At 39.1% G+C, this 20,356-nt stretch overlaps 1 protein-coding gene across 1 annotated transcript in view; it reads left to right on the forward strand.

The window, feature by feature from the left end:
* The window catches only part of LOC140169196 (prothrombin-like), a gene marked incomplete at its 3' end in the record, with an annotated part of 45,003 nt that overhangs the window by 14,301 nt on the left and 10,346 nt on the right, over positions 1-20,356 (forward strand). The gene's annotated exons all lie outside the window — the stretch shown is intronic.

Consider the following 20,356-nt stretch of genomic DNA (forward strand, 5'->3'; position numbering starts at 1 on the left):
CACTGGATATAGACGATGCATATGTGCAAGTGACATCATTGTAGGATGTAACATGTAAGGGAAGAAGCATTTTGAAATTTGTTGCCAGAAGAAAGAAAGATCCGGTAGCATTTCAAGACCTAGCCGGTGTCCCGGCTAGGTAAGAACTAGATATGGTTGCGGTCGCCTGCGACCGCGAGCATGCACAACCGCCAGGTATTTTAGAAGGTATTTTGTTTAACACCGGAAGTGACCCCTCATAACCTTTGACCCTAAATAAAAATCAATAATGTAAACGAGATCTGATTGCGTTCGCCTGCGACCGCGAGGATGCACAGCCAGCAGTGACAAATGAGTTATGACTCCGAATCTGTGAGAACCGGAAGTGATCCCTTAATTACCTTTGACCCCGCAAAAATATTACATAGTGCTTAGGATGTCATAAGGAATATTCCTGGTGAATTTTCAGCTTTATCGGAACTTATACATGGATTATGATTTTTTTAAATTTATGATTGACCTTTTGACCCCTTTAATGACCTTTGACCTCAATGAAAATAAAACCTTATATACAACGACAAAATGCATTGTTCCTCTTTTAATTAAAAAATTCTACTATGTTTAGTTGTTGAGATAAAAACTTCTTGAAGTTATTTAGCTAAAACAGGAAGTTACCCCTTAATGACCTTTGACCCCCAAAATAAAAAATACCATGCATACACCATGTAACACTAATTCATGTATGATGGGTATATTACTCTGGTTTGTTTACATTTTGAGATAAAAAAAATTTAAACTTTTTTGATAATTTTGGTTTTTGACCGGAAGTAACCCCTTAATGACATTTGACCCCAAAACTGTAGACATCCTAAAGACCCTAGATAATAGCGATGCATGTGTGCTAATGGCGACTCTCTGCTATGTAATTTGTAAAGACAGTGATTTTTTGAATATTTTTTACAAATTTTTCAGACTTTTACCGGAAGTGACCCCTTAATGACCTTTGATTCCAATTTTGTGGTATAACTTTTAGACACTGGCTATAGATGATGCATGTGTGTAAGTGACGTCACGGTGCTATGTAATATGTGGAGGAGTAGCATTTTAGTGAAAATCCAAGTTTTGGCCATTGACCGGAAGTGGATGACATTTGACCGGAAGTTGATCATGTGACATCTGTGGCACCACCAAACGGTTCTACTGACCAAGTATGGTCAACATGCCTGAAAGCATGTGGCTACGATGGCTGATCATAGTGTTGACAGAAGAAAGAAAGAAAGAACTAGATATGGTTGCGGTCGCCTGCGACCGCGAGCATGCACAACCGCCAGGTATTTTAGGGGGGGCTGATGCAAAATAAAAATGACCCCTTAATCTGTGAGAACCGGAAGTGATCCTTTAATTACCTTTGACCCCGCAAAAATATAACATAGTGCTTAGGATGTCATAAGGAATATTCCTGGTGAATTTCAGCTTAATCGGAACTTATACGTGGATTTTGATTTAAAAAAAATTTATGATTGACCTTTTGACCCCCTTAATGACTTTTGACTTCAATGAAAAAAAAAAAAAAAAACCTTATGTACACCGACAAAATGCATTATTCCAATTTTAATTAAAAAATTCTACTATGTTTAGTTGTCGAGATAAAAATTCTTAAAGTTATTTAGCTAAAAACAGGAAGTGACCCCTTAATGACCTTTGACCCCCAAAATAAAAATACCATGCATACATCAAGTAACACTGATTCATGTATGATGATTATATTACTCTGGTCTGTTTACATTTTGAGATAAAATTTTTTAAACATTTTTGATAATTTTGGTTTTTGACCGGAAGTAACCCCTTAATGACCTTTTGACCCCAAAACTGTAGACATCCTAAAGACCCTGGCTAGTAGCGATGCATGTGTGCTAATGGCGACTCTCTGCTATGTAATTTGTAAAGACAGTGATTTTTTGAATATTTTTTACAAATTTTTCAGACTTTTACCGGAAGTGACCCCTTAATGACCTTTGATTCCAATTTTGTGGTATAACTTTTAGACAGTGGCTATAGATGATGCATGTCTGTAAGTGACGTCACGGTGCTATGTAATATGTGGGAGGAGTAGCATTTTTAGTGAAAATCCAAGTTTTGGCCATTGACCGGAAGTGGATGACATTTGACCGGAAGTTGATCATGTGACATCTGTGGCACCACCAAACGGTTATACTGACCAAGTATGGTCAACATGCCTGAAAGCATGTGGCTACGATGGCTGATCATAGTGTTGACAGAAGAAAGAAAGAAGAACTAGATCTGGTTACAGATCTGGACCTAGCTGGGGCCGGAAATGCCAGTCTTAACTTAAAGTTTGACCTTTGACCGGCTATTATGGACATCTCACACCATTAATGGTGCATCACTGTAGCATGTAGGGGCTTTATCCGTCTTCCATAGGCTGAGATACAGCTACTTTTCCGTAATTTTAAACATTTTTTGCAAATTTGACGTTTTAACCTCCTTAATGACGTTTGACCCCAATATAAAAAAAAACCTTATATACACCGAGAAAATGCATTGTTACAGTTTAAATTAAAAAAATCTACTATGCTTAGTTATGGAGATAAAAATTCTTGAAGTTACTTAGCTTAAAACCGGAAATGACGTCTAAATGACCTTTGACCAAAAAAATAAAAATACCGTGCATGCATCGGGTAACACTAATGCATATATGAAGTTTATGTCACTCTGGTCCGGTTACGTTTTGAGATAAAAAAAAATGAACATATTTGATGATTTTTGGTTTTTGACCGGAAGCGACCCCTTAATGACCTTTTGACCCCAAAACTGTAGACACCCCAAAGACCCTGGCTAGTAGCAATGCATGTGTGCTAATGACAACACTCTGCTATGTAATTTGTAAAAACAGTGATTTTTGAATATTTTTAGCTTTCAGACCGGAAATGACCCCTTAATGACCTTTGACCCAAATTCTGTGAATAAATTATAGGCACTGGATATAGCCAATGCATATGTGCAAGTGACGTCATTGTAGGATGTAACATGTAGGAGAAGAAGCATTTTGAAGATATTTGGTTTTATACCGGAAATAACCCCTTAATGACCTTTGACCCCAAATTTGTGAATATCCTATAGACACTGGATATAGCCGATGCATATGTGCAAGTGATGTCATTGTAGGATGTAACATGTAGGAGAAGAAGCATTTTGAAATTTGTTGCCAGAAGAAAGAAGCAGAAAGAAAGATCCGATAGCATCACAAGACCTAGCCGGTGTCCCGGCTAGGTAACTAGAGCAACTGTGCCCTTTGCAAGGGCACGAGGTAAGTTAGGCGGATGACCGTGACGATCCAGAGAAGATGAGAATATCTCTGAACGATCTGATCAAGCAGCAATACTTTGTGCTGGATAGTATTAATTTTAATAAACTGTTTCATTAATTGCGGTTTTAATATATCTTGATCGTGGAAAGCTTGCATTTTGAAAACTTGACCTTTGACCGCTGTATGACCCCTTAATGACCTTAAATGAATTTTAAAATATTTAAAACATGTTAAGAATGTCACAAGGATCATTGCATTTAAATTTCAGCTCAATTGAAGCATTTTGAAAACTTGACCTTTGACCCCTATATTGCCCCTTAAATGACCTTAAATGCATTTTAAAATGTTTTCAACATGTTTAGAATGTCATAAGGATCATTGCATTTAAATTTCAGCTCAATCGGAGCATTTTGAAAAACTTGACCTTTGACCCGCTTTATGACCCCTTAATGACCTTCAATGAATTCTAAAATGTTTTAAACATGTTTAGAATGTCATAAGGATCATTGCATTTAAATTTCAGCTCAATCAGAGCATTTTCGGTTAAAATGACCTTTTTAACCCCTGTGACCTCTTGGATGACCTCTGACGTTAAACAACCCATAACTTTTGTAGCCAGCTACCCAATACTGCTTGTGACTGAGTTTGGTCGAAACGATCAAGCATGTGGCAGTAGTAGCAAATTGTGAGAAAGAAGAAAGAAGAAAGAAGAAAGAAGAAAGAGGAAAGAAAGAAATGGCAAGAAAGAAATAAGTTAGGCTGCCCGCCTAACTTAAGAAGAAGAAGAACGCGGTAAAAAGAATGCACATCGCCGATGGCGGATGTGCAAGAAGAAGAACGCGGTAAAAACAATGCACATCGCCGATGGCGGATGTGCAACTAGATATGGTTGCGGTCGCCTGCGACCGCGAGCATGCACAACCGCCAGGTATTTTAGGGGGGCTGATGCAAAATAAAAATGACCCCTTAATCTGTGAGAACCGGAAGTGATCCTTTAATTACCTTTGACCCCGCAAAAATATAACATAGTGCTTAGGATGTCATAAGGAATATTCCTGGTGAATTTCAGCTTAATCGGAACTTATACGTGGATTTTGATTTAAAAAAAATTTATGATTGACCTTTTGACCCCCTTAATGACTTTTGACTTCAATGAAAAAAAAAACCTTATGTACACCGACAAAATGCATTGTTCCAATTTTATTTAAAAAATTCTACTATGTTTAGTTGTCGAGATAAAAATTCTTAAAGTTATTTAGCTAAAAACAGGAAGTGACCCCTTAATGACCTTTGACCCCAAAATAAAAATACCATGCATACATCAAGTAACACTGATTCATGTATGATGATTATATTACTCTGGTCTGTTTACATTTTGAGATAAAATTTTTTAAAACATTTTTGATAATTTTTGTTTTTGACCGGAAGTAACCCCTTAATGACCTTTGACCCCAAAACTGTAGACATCCTAAAGACCCTGGCTAGTAGCGATGCATGTGTGCTAATGGCGACTCTCTGCTATGTAATTTGTAAAGACAGTGATTTTTGAATATTTTTACAAATTTTTCAGACTTTTACCGGAAGTGACCCCTTAATGACCTTTGATTCCAATTTTGTGGTATAACTTTTAGACAGTGGCTATAGATGATGCATGTGTGTAAGTGACGTCACGGTGCTATGTAATATGTGGGAGGAGTAGCATTTTTAGTGAAAATCCAAGTTTTGGCCATTGACCGGAAGTGGATGACATTTGACCGGAAGTTGATCATGTGACATCTGTGGCACCACCAAACGGTTATACTGACTAAGTATGGTCAACATGCCTGAAAGCATGTGGCTACGATGGCTGATCATAGTGTTGACAGAAGAAAGAAAGAAAGAACTAGAGCAACTGTGCCCTTTGCAAGGGCACGAGGTAAGTTAGGCGGATGATTGCGACGATCTGATCAAGCAGCACCACTGTACTGGATAGTATTAATTTTAATAAGACTGTTTCATTAATTGCCGTTATAAGGCCTACCTTGCATTTAAATTTCAGCTCAATTGAAGCATTTTGAAAACTTGACCTTTGACCCCTATTGCATTTAAATTTCAGCTCAATTGAAGCATTTTGAAAACTTGACCTTTGACCCCTTTATTGCCCCTTAATGACCTTAAATGAATTTTAAAATATTTTCAACATGTTAAGAATGTCATAAGGATCATTGCATTCAAATTTCAGCTCAATTGGAGCATTTTGGAAACACCTTTGACCTTTGACCCCTTAATGACCTTAAATGAATTTTAAAATGTTTTTAAAATGTTAAGAATGTCATAAGGACCATTGCATTGAAATTTCAGCTCAATTGGAGCATTTTTAAAACTTTAACTTTGACCCCTTTATGAGACCTTTATTACTTTACATTTTAAAATATTTTTTAAATGTTTCAAATGTCATAAGGATCATTGCATTTAAATTTCAGCTAAATTGGAGCATTTTGATAAACTTGACCTTTGACCCCTTTATGGGCCCCTTAATGATATTAAATAAATTTTAAAATATTTGAAACATGTTTAGAATGTCATAAGGATCATTGCATTTAAATTTCAGCTCAATCGGAGCATTTTCGGTTAAAATGACCTTTTTGACCCCTGTGACCCCTTGGATGACCTCTGACGTTAAACAACACATAACTTTTGTAGCCAGCTACCCAATACTGCTTATGACCGAGTTTGGTCGAAATCCGATCAAGGATGTGGCAGAAGAAGCAAATTGTGAGAAAGAAGAAAGAAAGAAAGAAAGAAAGAAAGAAAGCACAAGAAAGAAATAAGTTAGGCTGCACGCCTAACTTAAGAACTAGATATGGTTGCGGCCGCCTGCGACCGCGAGCATGCACAACCGCCAGGTATTTTAGGGGGGCTGATGCAAAATAAAAATGACCCCTTAATCTGTGAGAACCGGAAGTGATCCTTTAATTACCTTTGACCCCGCAAAAATATAACATAGTGCTTAGAATGTCATAAGGAATATTCCTGGTGAATTTCAGCTTAATCGGAACTTATACGTGGATTTTGATTTAAAAAAAATTTATGATTGACCTTTGGACCCCCTTAATGACTTTTGACTTCAATGAAAAAAAAACCTTATGTACACCGACAAAATGCATTGTTCCAATTTTAATTAAAAAATTCTACTATGTTTAGTTGTCGAGATAAAAATTCTTAAAGTTATTTAGCTAAAAACAGGAAGTGACCCCTTAATGACCTTTGACCCCCAAAATAAAAATACCATGCATACATCAAGTAACACTGATTCATGTATGATGATTATATTACTCTGGTCTGTTTACATTTTGAGATAAAAATTTTTAAAACATTTTTGATAATTTTGGTTTTTGACCGGAAGTAACCCCTTAATGACCTTTGACCCCAAAACTGTAGACATCCTAAAGACCCTGGCTAGTAACGATGCATGTGTGCTAATGGCGACTCTCTGCTATGTAATTTGTAAAGACAGTGATTTTTTGAATATTTTTACAAATTTTTCAGACTTTACCGGAAGTGACCCCTTAATGACCTTTTGATCCCAATTTTGTGGTATAACTTTTAGACACTGGCTATAGATGATGCATGTGTGTAAGTGACGTCACGGTGCTATGTAATATGTGGGAGGAGTAGCATTTTTAGTGAAAATCCAAGTTTTGGCCATTGACCGGAAGTGGATGACATTTGACCGGAAGTTGATCATGTGACATCTGTGGCACCACCAAACGGTTATACTGACCAAGTATGGTCAACATGCCTGAAAGCATGTGGCTACGATGGCTGATTATGATGTTGACAGAAGAAAGAAAGAAAGAAGAACTAGATATGGTTGCGGTCGCCTGCGACCGCGAGCATGCACAACCGCCTGGTATTTTAGGGGGGCTGATGCAAAATAAAAATGACCCCTTAATCTGTGAGAACCGGAAGTGATCCTTTAATTACCTTTGACCCCGCAAAAATATAACATAGTGCTTAGGATGTCATAAGGAATATTCCTGGTGAATTTCAGCTTAATCGGAACTTATACGTGGATTTTGATTTAAAAAAAATTTATGATTGACCTTTTGACCCCCTTAATGACTTTTGACTTCAATGAAAAAAAAACCTTATGTACACCGACAAAATGCATTGTTCCAATTTTAATTAAAAAATTCTACTATGTTTAGTTGTCGAGATAAAAATTCTTAAAGTTATTTAGCTAAAAACAGGAAGTGACCCCTTAATGACCTTTGACCCCCAAAATAAAAATACCATGCATACATCAAGTAACACTGATTCATGTATGATGATTATATTACTCTGGTCTGTTTACATTTTGAGATAAAAATTTTTTAAACATTTTTGATAATTTTGGTTTTTGACCGAAAGTAACCCCTTAATGACCTTTGACCCCAAAACTGTAGGCATCCTAAAGACCCTAGCTAGTAGCAATGCATGTGTGCTAATGGCGACTCTCTGCTATGTAATTTGTAAAGACAGTGATTTTTGAATATTTTTACAAATCTGTCAGACTTTTACCGGAAGTGACCCTTAATGACCTTTGATCCCAATTCTGTGGTATAACTTTTAGACACTGGATATAGATGATGCATGTGTGTAAGTGACGTCAACGTGCTATGTAATATGTGGAAGAAGAAGCATTTTTAGTGAAAATCACGTTTTTGGTCATTGACCGGAAGTGGATGATCTTTGACCGGAAATTGATCATGTGACATTTGTAGCAAGTGCCAGTGATAAGTGTGTCTAAGTTCGGTTGAAATCCATGAAAGTATGTCGGAGCTAGAGCAATTTGTAAATTTCAAGAGGGGGGGTCTGCAAAATGTTGACAGAAGAAGAAGAACGCGGTAAAAACAATGCACAGCGCCGATGGCGGCTGTGCAAGAAGAACTAGATCTGGTTGCGGTCGCCTGCGACCGCGAGCATGCACAACCGCCAGGTATTTTAGAAGGTATTTTGTTTAACACCGGAAGTGACCCCTCATAACCTTTGACCCTAAATAAAAATCAATAATGTAAACGAGATCTGATTGCGTTCGCCTGCGACCGCGAGGATGCACAGCCAGCAGTGACAAATGAGTTATGACTCCGAATCTGTGAGAACCGGAAGTGATCCCTTAATTACCTTTGACCCCGCAAAAATATTACATAGTGCTTAGGATGTCATAAGGAATATTCCTGGTGAATTTTCAGCTTTATCGGAACTTATACATGGATTATGATTTTTTTAATTTTATGATTGACCTTTTGACCCCTTTAATGACCTTTGACCTCAATGAAAATAAAACCTTATATACAACGACAAAATGCATTGTTCCACTTTTAATTTAAAAATTCTACTATGTTTAGTTGTTGAGATAAAAATTCTTGAAGTTATTTAGCTAAAACAGGAAGTTACCCCTTAATGACCTTTGACCCCCAAAATAAAAAATACCATGCATACATCATGTAACACTAATTCATGTATGATGGGTATATTACTCTGGTTTGTTTACATTTTGAGATAAAAATTTTTTAAAACTTTTTTGATAATTTTGATTTTTGACCGGAAGTAACCCCTTAATGACCTTTGACCCCAAAACTGTAGGCATCCTAAAGACCCTACCTAGTAGCGATGCATGTGTGCTAATGGCGACTCTCTGCTATGTAATTTGTAAAGACAGTGATTTTTTGAATATTTTAAACAAATTTTTCAGACTTTTACCGGAAGTGACCCCTTAATGACCTTTGATTCCAATTTTGTGGTATAACTTTTAGACACTGGCTATAGGTGATGCATGTGTGCAAGTGCCGTCATGGTGCTATGTAATATGTGGAAGGAGTAGCATTTTTAGTGAAAATCACGGTTTTGGCCACTGACCGGAAGTGGATGACATTTGATCAGAAGTTGATCATGTGACATCTGTGGCACCACCAAACGGTTATACTGACCAAGTATGGTCAACATGCCTGAAAGCATGTGGCTACGATGGCTGATCATAGTGTTGACAGAAGAAAGAAAGAAAGAAGAACTAGATATGGTTGCGGCCGCCTGCGACCGCGAGCATGCACAACCGCCAGGTATTTTAGAAGGTATTTTGTTTAACACCGGAAGTGACGCCTCATAACCTTTGACCCTAAATAAAAATCAATAATGTAAACGAGATCTGATTGCGTTCGCCTGCGACCGCGAGGATGCACAGCCAGCAGTGACAAATGAGTTATGGCTCCGAATCTGTGAGAACCGGAAGTGATCCCTTAATTACCTTTGACCCCGCAAAAATATTACATAGTGCTTAGGATGTCATAAGGAATATTCCTGGTGAATTTTCAGCTTTATCGGAACTTATACATGGATTATGATTTTTTTAAATTTATGATTGACCTTTTGACCCTTTTAATGACCTTTGACCTCAATGAAAATAAAACCTTATATACAACGACAAAATGCATTGTTCCACTTTTAATTAAAAAATTCTACTATGTTTAGTTGTTGAGATAAAAATTCTTGAAGTTATTTAGCTAAAACAGGAAGTTACCCCTTAATGACCTTTGACCCCCAAAATAAAAAAATACCATGCATACACCATGTAACACTAATTCATGTATGATGGGTATATTACTCTGGTTTGTTTACATTTTGAGATAAAAAAAATTTAAACTTTTTTGATAATTTTGGTTTTTGACCGGAAGTAACCCCTTAATGACCTTTGACCCCAAAACTGTAGGCATCCTAAAGACCCTAGATAATAGCGATGCATGTGTGCTAATGGCGACTCTCTGCTATGTAATTTGTAAAGACAGTGATTTTTTGAATATTTTTACAAATTTTTCAGACTTTTACCGGAAGTGACCCCTTAATGACCTTTGATTCCAATTTTGTGGTATAACTTTTAGACACGGGCTATAGATGATGCATGTGTGTAAGTGACGTCACGGTGCTATGTAATATGTGGGAGGAGTAGCATTTTAGTGAAAATCCAAGTTTTGGCCATTGACCGGAAGTGGATGACATTTGACCGGAAGTTGATCATGTGACATCTGTGGCACCACCAAACGGTTATACTGACCAAGTATGGTCAACATGCCTGAAAGCATGTGGCTACGATGGCTGATCATAGTGTTGACAGAAGAAAGAAAGAACGAACTAGATCTGGTTACAGATCTGGACCTAGCCGGGCCGGAAATGCCAGTCTTAACTTAAAGTTTGACCTTTGATTGGTTATTATGGACATCTCACACTGTTAATGGTGCATCACTGTTTATCCGTCTTCCATAGGCTGAGATACAGCTACTTTTCCGTAATTTTAAACATTTTTTTGCAAATTTGACGTTTTGACCTCCTTAATGACCTTTGACCCCAATATAAAAAAAACCTCATATACACCGAGAAAATGCATTGTTACAGTTTAAATTTAAAAAATCTACTATGCTTAGTTATGGAGATAAAAATTCTTGAAGTTATTTAGCTTAAAACCGGAAATGACGTCTAAATGACCTTTGACCAAAAAATAAAAATACCGTGCATACATCGGGTAACACTAATGCATATGTGAAGTTTATGTCACTCTGGTCTGGTTATGTTTTGAGATTAAAAAAAAAATGAACATATTTGATGATTTTTGGTTTTTGACCGGAAGCGACCCCTTAATGACCTTAGATCCCAAAACTGTAGACACCCAAAGACCCTGGTTAGTAGCAATGCATGTGTGCTAATGACAACACTCTGCTATGTAATTTGTAAAAACAGTGATTTTTTGAAGATTTTTAGCTTTCAGACCGGAAATGACCCCCTTAATGACCTTTGACCCCTTATCTGTGAACACCCTATAGACACCGACCAAAGTCAAGTCACATGACCTAAGCATGTCACCATCACATGTTATTTGTGGAAGAAGAAGCATTTTAGAGTAAAAATCACATTTTTGCCATTGTGAGCAGGTCAAAGGTCAAATGGAGTTCAATGTCATATCACATGTGGGGACATGGTCAGTGGTGTTTGTGACTAAGTATGGTCAAAATCGGTCAAAGCATAACAGAACTAGGGCGAAACGTGGCAAGTCACGCACGTGTTGCCAGAAGAAGAAAGATCCGATAGCATCACAAGACCTAGCCGGTGTCCCGGCTAGGTAAGAACAAGATCTGGCTGCGGTCGCCTGCGACCGCGAGCATGCACAACCGCCAGGTATTTTAGAAGGTATTTTGTTTAACACCGGAAGTGACCCCTCATAACCTTTGACCCTAAATAAAAATCAATAATGTAAACGAGATCTGATTGCGTTCGCCTGCGACCGCGAGGCACAGCCAGCAGTGACAAATGAGTTATGACTCCGAATCTGTGAGAACCGGAAGTGATCCCTTAATTACCTTTGACCCCGCAAAAATATTACATAGTGCTTAGGATGTCATAAGGAATATTCCTGGTGAATTTTCAGCTTTATCGGAACTTATACATGGATTATGATTTTTTTAAATTTATGATTGACCTTTTGACCCCTTTAATGACCTTTGACCTCAATGAAAATAAAACCTTATATACAACGACAAAATGTATTGTTCCACTTTTAATTAAAAAATTCTACTATGTTTAGTTGTTGAGATAAAAATTCTTGAAGTTATTTAGCTAAAACAGGAAGTTACCCCTTAATGACCTTTGACCCCCAAAATAAAAAATACCATGCATACACCATGTAACACTAATTCATGTATGATGGGTATATTACTCTGGTTTGTTTACATTTTGAGATAAAAAAAATGTAAACTTTTTGATAATTTTGGTTTTTGACCGGAAGTAACCCCTTAATGACCTTTGACCCCAAAACTGTAGGCATCCTAAAGACCCTAGATAATAGCGATGCATGTGTGCTAATGGCGACTCTCTGCTATGTAATTTGTAAAGACAGTGATTTTTTGAATATTTTTTACAAATTTTTCAGACTTTTACCGGAAGTGACCCCTTAATGACCTTTGATTCCAGTTTTGTGGTATAACTTTTAGACACTGGCTATAGATGATGCATGTGTGTAAGTGACGTCACGGTGCTATGTAATATGTGGGAGGAGTAGCATTTTTAGTGAAAATCCAAGTTTTGGCCATTGACCGGAAGTGGATGACATTTGACCGGAAGTTGATCATGTGACATCTGTGGCACCACCAAACGGTTATACTGACCAAGTATGGTCAACATGCCTGAAAGCATGTGGCTACGATGGCTGATCATAGTGTTGACAGAAGAAAGAAAGAAAGAACTAGATATGGTTGCGGTCGCCTGCGACCGCGAGCATGCACAACCGCCAGGTATTTTAGAAGGTATTTTGTTTAACACCGGAAGTGACGCCTCATAACCTTTGACCCTAAATAAAATCAATAATGTAAACGAGATCTGATTGCGTTCGCCTGCGACCGCGAGGATGCACAGCCAGCAGTGACAAATGAGTTATGGCTCCGAATCTGTGAGAACCGGAAGTGATCCCTTAATTACCTTTGACCCCGCAAAAATATTACATAGTGCTTAGGATGTCATAAGGAATATTCCTGGTGAATTTTCAGCTTTATCGGAACTTATACATGGATTATGATTTTTTAAATTTATGATTGACCTTTTGACCCCTTTAATGACCTTTGACCTCAATGAAAATAAAACCTTATATACAACGACAAAATGTATTGTTCCACTTTTAATTAAAAAATTCTACTATGTTTAGTTGTTGAGATAAAAATTCTTGAAGTTATTTAGCTAAAACAGAAAGTTACCCTTAATGACCTTTGACCCCCAAAATAAAAAATACCATGCATACACCATGTAACACTAATTCATGTATGATGGGTATATTACTCTGGTTTGTTTACATTTTGAGATAAAAAAAATTTAAACTTTTTGATAATTTTGGTTTTTGACCGGAAGTAACCCCTTAATGACCTTTGACCCCAAAACTGTAGGCATCCTAAAGACCCTAGATAATAGCGATGCATGTGTGCTAATGGCGACTTTCTGCTATGTAATTTGTAAAGACAGTGATTTTTTGAATTTTTTTACAAATTTTTCAGACTTTTACCGGAAGTGACCCCTTAATGACCTTTGATTCCAATTTTGTGGTATAACTTTTAGACACTGGCTATAGATGATGCATGTGTGTAAGTGACGTCACGGTGCTATGTAATATGTGGGAGGAGTAGCATTTTTAGTGAAAATCCAAGTTTTGGCCATTGACCGGAAGTGGATGACATTTGACCGGAAGTTGATCATGTGACATCTGTGGCACCACCAAACGGTTATACTGACCAAGTATGGTCAACATGCCTGAAAGCATGTGGCTACGATGGCTGATCATAGTGTTGACAGAAGAAAGAAAGAAAGAACTAGAGCAACTGTGCCCTCTGCAAGGGCACGAGGTAAGTTAGGCGTATGACTGTGATGACATCATCACGCAGCAATACTGTGCAACATTAAATTTGACCCGACCTTTGTCTTCGGTTGACCTTTTCGGTTTCATATTCTGAGCAACGTTAAATTTGACCTCGGATGACCTTTTCGGTTTTACACTCCCCAAGTGTTAGGGATCATTTGCCGCAAGTTGCAGCCTGATCGGAGCAACTTTAAATTTGACCTGACCTTTGACCTCACCTGACCTTTGCGGTTTCATACTCAAGTGTCAGGGATCATTTTCCCCGAATTGCAGCCCAATCAGAGCAACTTTAAATTTGACCTGACCTTTGACCTCGAATGACCTTTGCGGTTTAATACTTCCCAGGGATCATTTCCCCCGACCTACAGCCCAATTGGAGCAACTTCAAATTTGCCCTGACCTTTGACCTCACATGACCGTTGTGGTTTTATACTCCCCAAGCGTCAGGGATCATTTCCCCCGACTTACAGCCTAATTGGAGCAACTTCAAATTTGACTTGACCTTTGACCTCACTTGACTTTGTGGTTTTATACTCCCCAAGTGTCAGGGATCATTTTCCCCGAGTTACAGCCCAATCGGAGCAACTTGTAATTTGACCTGACATTTGACCTCACATGACCTTTGTGGTTTTATACTCCCAAAGTGTCAGGGATCATTTTCCCCGACTTACAGCCTAATTGGAGCAACTTCAAATTTGACCTGACCTTTGACCTCACTTGACCTTTGTGGTTTTATACTCCCAAAGTGTCAGGGATCATTTTCCCCGACTTACAGCCTAATTGGAGCAACTTCAAAATTGACCTGACCTTTGACCTCACTTGACCTTTGTGGTTTTATACTCCCAAAGTGTCAGGGATCATTTTCCCCGACTTACAGCCTCATTGGAGCAACGTCAAATTTGACCTGACCTTTGACCTCACACATGACCTTTGTGGTTTTATACTCCCAAAGTGTCAGGGATCATGTTCCCCGACTTACAGCCTAATTGGAGCAACTTCAAATTTGACCTGACCTTTGACCTCACTTGACCTTTGCGGTTTTATACTCCCAAAGTGTCAGGGATCATTTTCCCCGACTTACAGCCTAATTGGAGCAACTTCAAAATTGACCTGACCTTTGACCTCACTTGACCTTTGTGGTTTTATACTCCCAAAGTGTCAGGGATCATTTTCCCCGACTTACAGCCTCATTGGAGCAACGTCAAATTTGACCTGACCTTTGACCTCACATGACCTTTGTGGTTTTATACTCCCAAAGTGTCAGGGATCATGTTCCCCGACTTACAGCCTAATTGGAGCAACTTCAAATTTGACCTGACCTTTGACCTCACTTGACCTTTGCGGTTTTATACTCCCAAAGTGTCAGGGATCATTTTCCCCGACTTACAGCCTAATTGGAGCAACTTCAAAATTGACCTGACCTTTGACCTCACTTGACCTTTGTGGTTTTATACTCCCAAAGTGTCAGGGATCATTTTCCCCGACTTACAGCCTAATTGGAGCAACTTCAAATTTGACCTGACCTTTGACCTCACTTGACCTTTGTGGTTTTATACTCCCCAAGTGTCAGGGATCATTTTCCCCGACTTACAGCCTAATTGGAGCAACTTCAAATTTGACCTGACCTTTGACCTCACTTGACCTTTGTGGTTTTATACTCCCAAAGTGTCAGGGATCATTTTCCCCGACTTACAGCCTAATTGGAGCAACTTCAAAATCGACCTGACCTTTGACCTCACTTGACCTTTGTGGTTTTATACTCCCAAAGTGTCAGGGATCATTTTCCCCGACTTACAGCCTCATTGGAGCAACGTCAAATTTGACCTAACCTTTGACCTCACATGACCTTTGTGGTTTTATACTCCCAAAGTGTCAGGGATCATTTTCCCCGACTTACAGCCTAATTGGAGCAACTTCAAATTTGACCTGACCTTTGACCTCACTTGACCTTTGCGGTTTTATACTCCCAAAGTGTCAGGGATCATTTTCCCCGACTTACAGCCTAATTGGAGCAACTTCAAATTTGACCTGACCTTTGACCTCACTTGACCTTTGCGGTTATATACTCCCAAAGTGTCAGGGATCATTTTCCCCGACTTACAGCCTAATTGGAGCAACTTCAAAATTGACCTGACCTTTGACCTCACTTGACCTTTGTGGTTTTATACTCCCAAAGTGTCAGGGATCATTTTCCCCGACTTACAGCCTAATTGGAGCAACTTCAAATTTGACCTGACCTTTGACCTCACTTGACCTTTGCGGTTTTATACTCCCAAAGTGTCAGGGATCATTTTCCCCGACTTACAGCCTAATTGGAGCAACTTCAAATTTGACCTGACCTTTGACCTCACTTGACCTTTGTGGTTTTATACTCCCCAGGTGTCAGGGATCATTTCCCCCGACTTACAGCCCAATTGGAGCAACTTTAAATTTGACCTGACCTTTGACCTCACATGACCTTTGTGGTTTTATACTCCCAAAGTGTCAGGGATCATTACCCTGACTTACAGCCTAATTGGAGCAACTTCAAATTTGACCTGACCTTTGACCTCACTTGACCTTTGCGGTTTTATACTCCCTAAGTGTCAGGGATCATTTTCCCCGAGTTACAGCCCAATCGGAGCAACTTGTAATTTGACCTGACCTTTGACCTCACATGACCTTTGTGGTTTAATGCGGTCATATTTCAACATTTACTTACCCCTCACCCCCTTATTCACCATTATTGCGTCATCTGTAGAAACTATATAGTGGGATTATTGATTTTCATAAATGCATCATGGGAAGGCGTGATGCAGTTTTAGCCAAGATATCACCCCCCCACACACACACCCCCCCCCCACACACACACACCCTATAGCCATCAGTGGAAATGATGTAGCTGTTTATATCTAGCATACAGGCATCACATCACAAGTTACACTCAAGATATGTAACAAAATTGGCATCTGAACATACCTCAGTTTGTTTCGTGTGAATCGCCCACTTGGGGTTTCATACACCCCAACTGGGCTGTTCCAGTTGAAATTCATACAACCTCTACGGAAGACATTATCTTAATCTCCCACACAGGGCGTGTGAATTTCGAATGGGCCTACCTCAATGGGTGACTCCGCTTGTAATATTCACTCCCTGTGTGGACGATTCCAGTCATGTCTTGCATGAAGGGTGTATTGCAGTTGGAATAGCCAAAATGTACACGTTTTGATGTATGGATTGCACCTGCAATAGCCAGGCAGCGACTGGTATGATAGAGCCGGCAACTTGTGAAACCGCCCGGCCGTATGACATTTTCCACACGGTTGACGATGGAAATATACTGAATTTAGAGAATGCACGGCACTCACCACCTGGCAATAGACGAATCCAGACGAAGTCTTACACGTTTTGAAGCACAGACAGCAGAACCATTGCTTGTTTATCAAAACACTAGACTAGATGTCTCCATGTTTTGCCCCTAATTATAATGGGGGTGCGGCACATATGAGGCAAAAATGACCATTTTGACCCCCGTGACCCCTGGATGACCTCCGATATTAAAACATTTTAAGACTTTTGTAGCCACTTACCCAATACGGCTTGGCTATGCGTTTGGTCCACATCCGATCACGGATGTAGCACTAGTAGTCAATTGTGAGAAAGAAAGAAAGAAAGAAAGAAACAAACAAACAGCAAGAAAAAAATAAGTTAGGCTGCACGCCTAACTTAAAGAAGAACGCGGTAAAAAGAATGCACATCGCCGATGGCGGATGTGCAAGAACGCGGTAAAAAGAATGCACATCGCCGATGGCGGATGTGCAAAGAAAGAAAGAAGAAGAACGCGGTAAAAAGAATGCACATCGCCGATGGCGGATGTGCAAGAAGAACGCGGTAAAAAGAATGCACAGCGCCGATGGCGGCTGTGCAAGAATTTTTTTAAATTTATGATTGACCTTTTGACCCCCTTAATGACCTTTGACCTCAATGAAAAAAAACCCACATGTACAACGACAAAATGCATTGTTCCAATTTTAATTAAAAATTTCTATTTTGTTTAGTTGTCGAGATAAAAATTCTTAAAGTTATTTAGCTAAAAACAGGAAGTGACCCCTTAATGACCTTTGACCCCCAAAATAAAAATACCATGCATACATCAAGTAACACTAATTCATGTATGATGATTATATTACTCTGGTCTGTTTACATTTTGAGATAAAAAATTTTAAACTTTTTTGATAATGTTGGTTGTTGACCGGAAGTAGCCCCTTAATGACCTTTGACCCCAAAACTGTAGGCATCCTGAAGACCCTAGCTAGTAGCGATGCATGTGTGCTAATGGCGACTCTCTGCTATGTAATTTGTAAAGACAGTGATTTTTTGAATATTTTTTACAAATTTTTCAGACTTTTACCGGAAGTGACCCTTAATGACCTTTGATCCCAATTCTGTGAACAACTTTTAGACACTGGATATAGATGATGCATGTGTGTAAGTGACGTCACGATGCTATGTAATATGTGGGAGGAGAAGCATTTTTAGTGAAAATCCAAGTTTTGGCCATTGACCGGAAGTGCGATGCATGTGTGCTAATGGCGACTCTCTGCTATGTAATTGGTAAAGACAGTGATTTTTTGAATATTTTTTACAAATTTTTCAGACTTTTACCGGAAGTGACCCCTTAATGACCTTTGATCCCAATTCTGTGAACAACTTTTAGACACTGGATATAGATGATGCATGTGTGTAAGTGACGTCACGATGCTATGTAATATGTGGGAGGAGAAGCATTTTTAGTGAAAATCCAAATGTTGGCCATTGACCGGAAGTGGATGACATTTGACCGGAAGTTGATCATGTGACATCTGTGGCACCACCAAACGGTTCTACTGACCAAGTATGGTCAACATGCCTGAAAGCATGTGGCTACGATGGCTGATCATAATGTTGACAGAAGATTCAGAAGAAGAACGCGGTAAAAAGAATGCACAGCGCCGATGGCGGCTGTGCAATTGGAAGAAGACAGAACAAGCCGACATCCGTCGTCGGCTTGTAAGAAGAATTGGAAGAAGACAGCACAAGCCGACGTTTGACGTCGGCTTGTAAAAATTATGCTGGCCAGAGGCATCAATAAGTGAGCAATTAGTGGTTTTGGCCCAAAACTTTTTAGAGTTACCAGGCTATACGTTTCTTTCTAGCCGTTACTACGGCTAGGTCTTGAAATCTAACTGATTACAAGACAGTGATTTTTTGAATATTTTTTACAAATTTTTCAGACTTTTACCGGAAGTGACCCCTTAATGACCTTTGATTCCAATTTTGTGGTATAACTTTTAGACACTGGCTATATATGATGCATGTGTGCAAGTGATGTCACGATGCTATGTAATATTTGGAAGAAGAAGCATTTTTAGTGAAAATCACCTTTTTGACCATTGACCGGAAGTGGATGACCATTGACCGGAAATTGATCATGTGACATTTGTAGCAAGTGCCAGTGATGAGTGTGTCTAAGTTTGGTTGAAATCCATGAAAGTATGTCGGAGCTAGAGCAATTTGTAAATTTCAAGAGGGGGGTCTGCAAGTGTTGACAGAAGAAAGAAGAAGAACGCGGTAAAAAGAATGCACATCGCCGATGGCGGATGTGCAAGAAGAAGAACGCGGTAAAAAGAATGCACATCGCCGATGGCGGATGTGCAAGAAGAAGGCGGAAAAAAGACTGCACATCGCCGGTGGCGGATGTGCAAGAACGCGGTAAAAAGAATGCACATCGCCGATGGCGGCTGTGCAAGAACGCTGTAAAAAAGAATGCACATCGCCGATGGCGGATGTGCAAGAACGCGGTAAAAGAATGCACATCGCCGATGGCGGATGTGCAAAGAAGAACGCGGTAAAAAGAATGCACAGCGCCGATGGCGGCTGTGCAAGAAGAAGAAGAAGAAAGAAACTACTGGGATTCAAGAGTCTAGCCGCCGCTCGGCTAGACTAAGAAGAAGAAGAAGAAGAATTGGAAGAAGACAGAACAAGCCGACATCCGTCGTCGGCTTGTAAGAAAGGAAAGGAGAGAAAATTGAGATATATAAACAAAGAAAGAGATAGTGGTGATTAAAATGACACGATCTGGTCTACTCAGCCAAATGCGACAATACTGAAATTAAAAGTCCCGAATAAAACACAAGAGCATGTGCATATAACGACCTACAATTAGGCTATTAAAAGTTGTTTGATTGTCCTCAACCGACCGGTCCTAATCTTGAAAAAAGAAGGTTTTACTGTAAAAAAGAATACCGAGCCTTATTTAGGAAATTAAAAGAATATTTAGGGTCACAAATCCTATTTTTAAAACAAGCTTGTAGAGTCTCGGAAGCAGCGATCTAACTTTGCTGTTATTTTCTTTGGAAAGGAGGTCAAAAATATCCCCGACACAACGTGAACAGATTAAGCTTGTTTATATCCATCGCCATTTCTAAGTGGTGCGCATATGGCTTTCGTTGAGGACCCGTTGTGTAATTGTAATAACAATCAGAACTTGCGTTTTAATTCAATCATCAGGCGGAGGCGCCGTATTTAACGTTAGCTTTGAACATTTAAATATTTTCTTTAGTTTCCACCCGATAATTAAATATCCAAAGCTAACGCTAAATACGGTGCCTCTGCCTAATGAAACT

This window comes from Amphiura filiformis, chromosome 14 (assembly GCF_039555335.1).
Source record: "Amphiura filiformis chromosome 14, Afil_fr2py, whole genome shotgun sequence".
Classification (NCBI taxonomy): domain Eukaryota; kingdom Metazoa; phylum Echinodermata; class Ophiuroidea; order Amphilepidida; family Amphiuridae; genus Amphiura; species Amphiura filiformis.